We start from the raw sequence: 9,120 nt of genomic DNA, 5'->3' as shown, positions 1-9,120 counted from the left end.
AGCTCCACTATGGGATCTCCCCCTAAGTTTCATTACGGTTTTTAAATTTCAACATTGCCAACATGTAAGTAAATTGTGTGTGTGAATGTGCATGCGTGTGTCTTTACAATCATGTGTGGCCAGTCTTGGTGGACTCTATGCCTTTAGGATGAGTTGTTCAAATACACACACGACGACGGATAGATGGAGGCCAGTTGTGGACTCTATGGAGTGTCATGTGCGAACTAACTAATAAGGGACCACGTAACCGACCAATCATACCAATTGCACAATAAAGATCTCGTGTGATTAGCCGCTTAGCCATACATGCAACAACTTTGCCATGGCTCTACATTGTAATAAATGCTTACACATTTATCACGGCACAACTAAATATGTTGTGAAGAAAAAGCTCTTACATGTGAATCACCTTCGCATATTGGCATCGCAAAATGTAGGCCTAAGCATTATATAGTAATATCTTAGAGACACATTAAAAAATTATATTAAAAATATTATGTGTTCCTAATATATGTCTTAAAAATTACAATTTCGAAGCTAGTATTTTTCTTTTATTGTCCTATCTTCTCTCTTAAAATGGCATGCAAAGACATAACGAGAGTATGGTTTCCCATAGATATCCCAAATTGGCAAACCTTCGAATTTATATGTGAATGTGTGTATGAGTGTATGTGCTAGTGAGCATATGTATTCATGTGTGTGTGAGTGGACACACGTGTGTATATATGTGCATTCAAACATGTGTGTGTGTGTGTGTGTGAGAGAGAGAGAGAGAGAGAGAGAAAGAGAGAGAGAATTGTTTCTTCTTATATATTATTGATATTATAATATTAATCTTGATTATATTATTTGTAATTTATTACATTATTACTATAATTGATAATATATAATAACTAAAAATATATGTGAAAAATAATTCTTATAAGTGTAATAATTATCTTATATTTTCTAGAAGAGACCACAATATAAAATCTAGTAATACTATAACATAAGGCTATTCATTAAAATAAAATAATCACTTTGAAACTAATTGTTGTAAATATGTTAACATGTTAACAAATAATCCAAATACATTCAATACTTTTGATACTTTAATTTGATTTATTAAATTTGAGGATAATACTAATAGTTTATTACATTTTATATAACATGCAATACACATAACTCTCTCTCTCTCTCTCTCTCTCTCTCTCTCTCTCTCTCTCTCTCTCTCTCTCTCTCTCTCTCTCTCTCTCTCTCTCTCTCTCTCTCTCTCTCTCTCTCTCATGTGTGTGTGCGTGCGTGCGTGCGAGCGTGCGTGTGTGTGTGTGTTTGCACACATGCGTGTACGTAGCTCACAAGTGAAATCATCTTTCTCACCAAATCATCTCATACTCTCACCTCATCATATTCATAAGAGAGATAGTATATCATCTAAAAAGGCAAAGCCATGCTTAATAGTTCTATTGTGTTCTCGAAAGAGTGTCCAAGCATGCAAAAGTGTGGAAATTTTAACAACCATTTAGGGCCAGTCACACATCCACGTACATGCAATGGTGTGGACACCTCTTCTCAACCACCACCCCTTTGTGAATACATGTAGGGGTGAAAGATTGTGAAGGGAAAAACCTCTAATCAATGTAGGGTGTCATTGCCTACACATACATGCATATGGGATTGATAACTACATGATTCATGCCTCTTATTCCTATGGAAACATATTTTCTGGATTTGATCTTAGGTTAAACATTATTCAAAACCTAAACAAACTCTTTGGGTGAGATGATCATCCTATTTTAAAGAGTTTAATGAATATTATTATACAACATTAGTGTTGTATGTCCATAGGCTAACACCACGTTCATTGACTAGTAGAAAGTTCAAATAATAGTGATTTGAAACTTTTTGTACAATTTTGAAGCTTTTTGACAAGGTAATACCTAGATATTGGTCATGTGTTACATGGGTGTTCTTGTTGTTATGAGAATTGTTCTTGCACTCAAACTACATAACCTTATGCTCTTCTTATGTTTCTATGAGACTAGAAACTTTCCTTTTACTTTTTTAAATGGGGTACTACAATGATAGCTCAAGGATTGTATAGAAACTTTCCCTATTCTTCTTGTAGTAAACTTTTTTCACTTTTTATATAATCCCATAGCAATTTCCCTTTAGCATCTTCTAGGGGTTTCCAAATTAGACATTTTAGTCATCAAGTAAAGGGTTTTATATATTCCCTCAAGCAAGCAACATATAGTGACCTCAAGCAAGCAAGCAACATATAGTGACCTCTCACGAGCTTGCTTTCTCTATCACGAGCAATTGGCATGTATATATTCCCTCAAGCAAGCAAGCAACATATAGTGACCTCTCACGAGCTTGCTTTCTCTATCAAGAGCAATTGCACGTATTTAGTGGATAGATATAGAATTTTAAAATGTGGCTCTTATCATTAGAGCCAAGCTACATGTCATCAAGTAAAGGGTTTTATATATTCCCTCAAAGCAAGCAACATATAACGACCCCTCACAAGCTTACTTTCTTTATTAAGAGCATTTGCTTTAGTGGGATAGATATAGAGTTTTTAAATGTGGCTCTTATCATTAGAGCCAAGCTACATCCATAACCATAATTATTTTTCTTGTTTTAATGATGTGCAAACATGAGCTACTTGTTAATATTTGGGTTAAACCCCCACCGCTACCTCCTTATTTCCCTTTTCACCTCTTAATGTTCTCCACCTATCACCTTCTCTCTCAACCCCCCTTCTAGCTCCTCCCAACTCATTCACCATGAGAGAGAGAGAGAGAGAGAGAGAGAGCATGTATCGTGGTCAAACAAAAAAAAGTATATATTTTTTACAAGTTGAATAAGTTGATGTGTTTTCCACCATATGGGCATGCACATAGGCATGTTTTTCCACTTTATGGTCATGTATATATAGAACGTACAAGTGAAGCACATTCTTTTTTGTATAAAGACAAAGCTTTTAGCATTATGTGTAAGACTTTCAAAGGGATTAGAAGTTTAGCACATATTGTATTTTAGTGAAAATCATATTATAAATCTCAAACCAAGAAAACTTATCTATTTTAAAAGTTGATTAAATTAGTGCAATGGTGTGTTGTTTTAAATTAGTGCAATGGTGTGTTGTTTTAAAATGGAATAAAAGCTTTCACTACTATAAAGTGATAGTAAATCATTTTCTTTTGGCACATAAAACCAAGCCTTAGAGCTTACATAATACAAAATATAGAGCAGTCATGGCACTAATCTTAAAGAACTATAAATTACTATTTTGTATCAAGTTTAAATGCTATAGATCAAAATAAATTCAAATATATTACTGCTCAATTGAATTTGTCTTGCCTCTAGGAAAGAAGATTCCTTATTTATAGAATGTGACTAGCATTAAACCAGTAGAAATGCCATGGAATTAATACACATTTAAAAATTGCACATAGAAATGATAAAGACAATGAGTATCTCAAAATCACCATGCATAAAGTTTGATTCGTTAAAAAATGTTCAAAAGTACTTTCAAAACAAGTTGATCATGGAAGATTTAAAAAAAATTCACAACGAGAGGCCAAGTAGCCTCATCCTTAATATCCATGATATATTAACCTTGAAAATATTTTTACTATATTAAGAAACCAATCTAAGTAAGTCATCCCTTCTCAAGGGGCCTCAAAGGTGCATCACACATATGCAATAGATGATGGATCCCCTAGGAGGAATTGCATTAAACAAGATATGCCCTTGACATGGCATCACTAACACACCTTATTCCTGTAGGCATTTGAACCCCTGTCTTCATATCTTCTCCACATATCCAAAAAATATAAAAAAACTCATCCAAAAATTTAAAATCTCTCTCTCTCTCTCTCTCTCTCTCTCTCTCTCTCTCTCTCTCGGGTAAATCATTAACATATCCTAGGGTGCCCTATAGATTAAGAAAGGGGCAAGGAAAATAAGGGTAGGGGGGTTTATGCATGAAGGGTAGGTGGGAGTGAGGTGCCCTATATAAGAGATTAAGAAAGGGGCAAGCAAAATAAGGGTAGGGGGGTTTATGCATGAAGGGTACATGGGAGTGAGGTGCCTTCAATGTGTTGGGCTGTGCTAAGAAAGTGTCGTGTATTTACATAGATTTGGCTTATTTGTGTTTATAGATTATAGAATAGATAATCATTTATTTATTATATAAAGTATATTTGGGAGTAGAGATGAAGGTAGCAACACCCAGATGCAGCAACCAAAGAGAGAGAAAGAGAAGAACAACACCTAAAGTAAATTGATGAGAATAAGTAACGTAAAAATGAAGTGACATGATAAGGTTACTTACACACACTCATAATAGTGTGTATACATGCTTAGGGAAAAAAACCTCCTAAAGAGGGAAAAAATACCCCGGTCTATTATTAGCCTACATCCACACATCACTACCACATAAATGGCTATAAATCCCCCTATAGTGATGATGTAAAAATGTACAGGGATCATGTGGCTGATCGATCCCCAAATGGCAACAATAAGCCCAAAGATTTGCAAAATTCTTTAAGATCCTCTCATGAGAGAGCCTTCGTGTACATATCTACCACACATTGTCATGTGTAGAGGCATACGCCAAGCTAATCTCTCTTGCAAGGAGCATCTCTGACATAATGATAATATACCTCAATGAGCTTTGTGCAAGCATGAAACGCTGAGTCCTCACAAGGCTAATGTACTCTTATTGTCAATGGAGATGGAGGTGATCTCTACCAAAAGGCATCACAGCCATAAACTCAGCTCGATAGCTCGAAGTGGCCACCGTTGGGATGCTTCTAACTCAACCATGATATACATGAATCACCAAGATGAAATTAAAAGCCGCTAGTGGACACTCGCATGACATAACATCCAACCCAATTGGAGTCAATGAAAGCATGCAATTGAATATCATCCCAATTGGAGTCAATGTAGTTGAATATCACCCCCTTAGCATAGAATAGCCCAAGGGACTGAGTGCCTTGTAAATGTCACAATATTGACTTAGTAGCTTGTCCATGCTTACTTTCAAGATTGTGTATAAACCTACTCAACTGAGAGATCCTAAATTGAATGTTTGGCCTCATATTTTATAGATAAATGAGGCACCCAAAAGCATGTTGATAAAGTGATGCATCAAATGGTTCACCTGCATCTTGGACACTAAGCCTAGCCCTTGTATGGCCTCATATTTTATAGATAAATGAGGCACCCAAAAGTGTGTTGATAAAATGATGCATCAAATGGTTCACTTGCATCTTGGACATTAAGCCTAGCCCCTATCTCAACTGGTGTAGCAATAGACTTATAGTGTTCAAGACCAAACCGTGTAAGTAGTCTCTATATGTACTTTGACTGCAACATCATAATAATATCCTCACGATACATAAAGATGCATAAATTGTATGCCCAAATAATAATGCAGCAAGCCTAAATTTGTGATCTCAAATGAAACGTAATTCAGCCTTGAAGGCTAAAATCTTCTCCTCTCATTAGGGCATGTGAGCAACATGTCAGCAATGTATAAAATGATGATCAAAAGATAGTCTTTACTCCACTTTACATAGAGGGTACTCTCAGTTGGACTATTGTAAAAACCATTTGCAACAACCAAGTATGTGGCTCATAGGTGTGTCCACATATCTTAATCATGGATTATCTTGTGATTATTTTTAGCCTTCCTAATCTAATCTCTCTCATTATGTGCAACACTCTACCAAAATGCCTAATCATCCCGACGTGTATAGTTTGCTGACTCCTTCTTTTCAGCACTTGGTGTGCTGATGCATCAGCCACATCCATGCCTGACTCTTTCTTCTTCTCCTTCTCTAACTTTTTTCTACATTCATTGATATAATGGCTCGGATTCCCATAATAGTTACACTTACCTTTGTTCTTAGGCTTATCACCTCGTTTTTTGGTATCCTTGTCACTAAAATATGATCATCATCATGGCTTGTGAGTAGCATGTCATCAATGTATAGCACAATGACAAAAAAATCATCTTTAGTCCTCTTAATGAAGAGGGTACTGTCAGTAGGATTGTTGCAAAAACCTTGTGCAACCAAGTATGCATGTATCTTCTCATACCATTCTCTGGGAGCTTGTTTAAGACCATACAAAGCTTTTTTCAATTTGCATACTTTTGATTCTTGACCTTTTTGAACAAGACCACGAGGCTAAAATACATAGAACTCCTCATGCAAATCTCTATTCAAAAAAGTAGTTTTGATGTCCAATTGACATGCATTCCAACCTTTATGTGTTGTAAATGCAATGATACTCTGCATGGTAGGCATACGGCATGTGGTTGCAAAGGTCTCACCATAGTCAATGCCTTTTTCCTGTGCATAACCCTTTGCATCAAGCCTTGCTTTGTATCGCTTCATCACTACTATCAGCTTTATGTTTAAGCTTGTAAACCCATTTTGTGCTAATGGCCTTCTTGCCACCCATGAGGCAAATCAGACAAGTCCCACAAGTACCATTTTTTAGTAAAGAATCATATTCAGATTGCATAGCACTCATCCATTGTTTTGATTCCTTTGCTTCATTAAAGGAGAGACGTTTCTCTTCATTACATAAGCTGGCAATAAGACCATGACCTACGTCAACATGAGATGCATGATGAGAACCTGCACGTGTTCTGCTAGGCAAAGGAGTGGGCAATTTGCTATCACGTAGTGTTTGCACAAAACATTTCGGCATACTTTTTGACTCCTCAATTTTCCTTCTTTCCTCAACTACATCATCCACATTTTCCTCAGCAGCAGTAGCACGCTGATATGTGGGCTGAAAACATGATGATGTTTAACCTGTGTGGGCTGATTTTCAGCATTCTTATGAGTACCCAAATGCTCTACATTAATGTGTCCTACATTGAACAATGGAAGGAGAGTGTCAAGTATGTCCTGCAAACATACATTTGTTGTTTTTTACACGAAAGCAAGGGCTGAATTGTATCTTCCACAAACACAACAGCTCTCCTCACAAGAATCCTCTTGGTATAGCAGGATGATAGAGACGGTAACTTTTACTTTCCAAGTGTACTCCACAAAATTACATTTAACAGCCTTATTGTCAAGCTTGTGCAAATTTGCTCACACAGAAGTACATAAGCAAGATAACCAAAAATGTGTAAGTGAGCCACAAAGGTCTTTCTAGCATTTTACGGAGGTGTATTGGGCACAATACATTGGTGTTTTATCCCATGATCAGCCATGTAAACATGAAACTCCTTAGACATATACTCCCCCCCTCGATCAGTACGCAGGGCTACATTTAGAAACATTTTCAACCATAACAATAAAGTGCTTAAAGCACATAAAAACTTTTGATTTCTATTTCAATGGATATACCCAAGTATGTCTGGAATAATCATCAATGAATGTCTGGAATAATCATCAATGAATATACCCAAGTATGTATGGAATAATCCATCAATGAATGTGACAAAATAGAGGTAGCCTCCAATAGATGGTGTCCTCATATACATCACGGTGTATAAGTTATAATTTTTGGATAGATCTAACTGAACCATCTTTGGGAAATGATGCCTGCTGCATTTTTCCAAGGATCCATGAGAAGTAATGTGCTTACTAGCACCACTGTCAAAATACTAGACATGTACATCTGTAATAACTAGCATGCATACATCCTTAATTATAAGAAGGGTCAAAATTGCATTGCACAATGAAAGCCCAAACATCATATGCATAGTTTGTAGATTCTTTGTTTTTTCCATCAGATGTTGACACATCAAATATATAGCCATACCTAAGTCTTTCTTTTTCTTCTTCTCCAGCCGCTTCCTGCACTCATTAATGTAGTGACCACGTTTCTTGTAATAGTTGCATTTTTTCTTTTTCTTTGGCTTGTCATCTTCCTTATCTATAGGCTTACCTGATGAATTTGATTTCGGCTTGTAACTACCCTGAGGAAAGGATTTACCTTTGCCTCTTTATTGATTGGTAGCAAAAGCCTTATCTCCTGTATGCATGACATATCTGTTTTGCTTGGATTGCTCTTCTTACAACAAGAGCACAAAAACCAACTCCTTAAATTTTTAAGGCATTTGGATTACCTTTAATCATGAGTCTGATGGTAGAAGCAAAACTTTGATATGAGTTTGGAAATGCATTCAAGATAGCATGCAACAACAATGAACTGTCAGGATATACTTCATCAGCACTGGCCAAATGCTCCTTAAAATCCTTGATTTTTGTAAGGAAATTGTCCATGGAGTCTAGAAACACATTTAAGATTATAGGCACCGATGAACTGTCAGGATATACTTCATCAACACTGGCCAACTACTCCTTAAAATCCTTGATTTTTGTAAGGAAACTATCCATGGAGTCTTCCTCATTCATATGCTCTGACTCTAATTGCTTGCGTATATAAGCAACACATGCTTCATTACATACCTGTTACAATGTCGCACAAGTGCATCCCAATCATGTTTATCAGTCCTACATCACCGAATGTGAGGATTGATACTACTCTTAACTGACAAAGCAAGCAACGCATGTGCCTGTGCATCTCTTCCATCCCACTTTATTTGTTCCTAAATAGGAGTTATGCTATCACGAGGTAATGTACCATGTGAAACAAAGTCCGTGTTTGCAGATGTTCCTTCTACATCATGTTCATGAGAGGAACCATGACATTTCTCAGTACAACCACAATATTCCATAGCCCTTTGGCTATCAACACATGCCACATCACATAGGATCATATTGGTAGCTGTTCATGGTATGATACTTGAACATAAGTTTAGAGGCATGAAACCAGATATATCTCACTTGAACGTGTTTAGATGTGTTACATATGTGCGTTTTCCCGATGAAGTGAGAACAAAGTTGGATTAAAAGACAGAGACATGTATCTTCATTGGCTATGCTTTGGCATAGAAAGGTTATAGATTTTATAACCCTACCGTTTGTGAGATGCGAGTAAGAAAAGATGTTATCTTTGATAAGATAAGTAGCTAGTAGGCACCCATGAAGGAAATAAAGATGTATATGTAAGAAGTTATGATGATGTCCCACATGTAGAGCAGCAATCGCATGTGCTTAGTGGACTTAAAGAGTCCTCTAGCTGGATCCAGTA

Source organism: Cibotium barometz, chromosome 21, assembly GCF_041138505.1.
Source record: "Cibotium barometz isolate CiBa-2024 chromosome 21, ASM4113850v1, whole genome shotgun sequence".
NCBI classification, from domain to species: Eukaryota; Viridiplantae; Streptophyta; class Polypodiopsida; order Cyatheales; family Cibotiaceae; genus Cibotium; species Cibotium barometz.
This window is presented reverse-complemented; position numbering follows the sequence as displayed.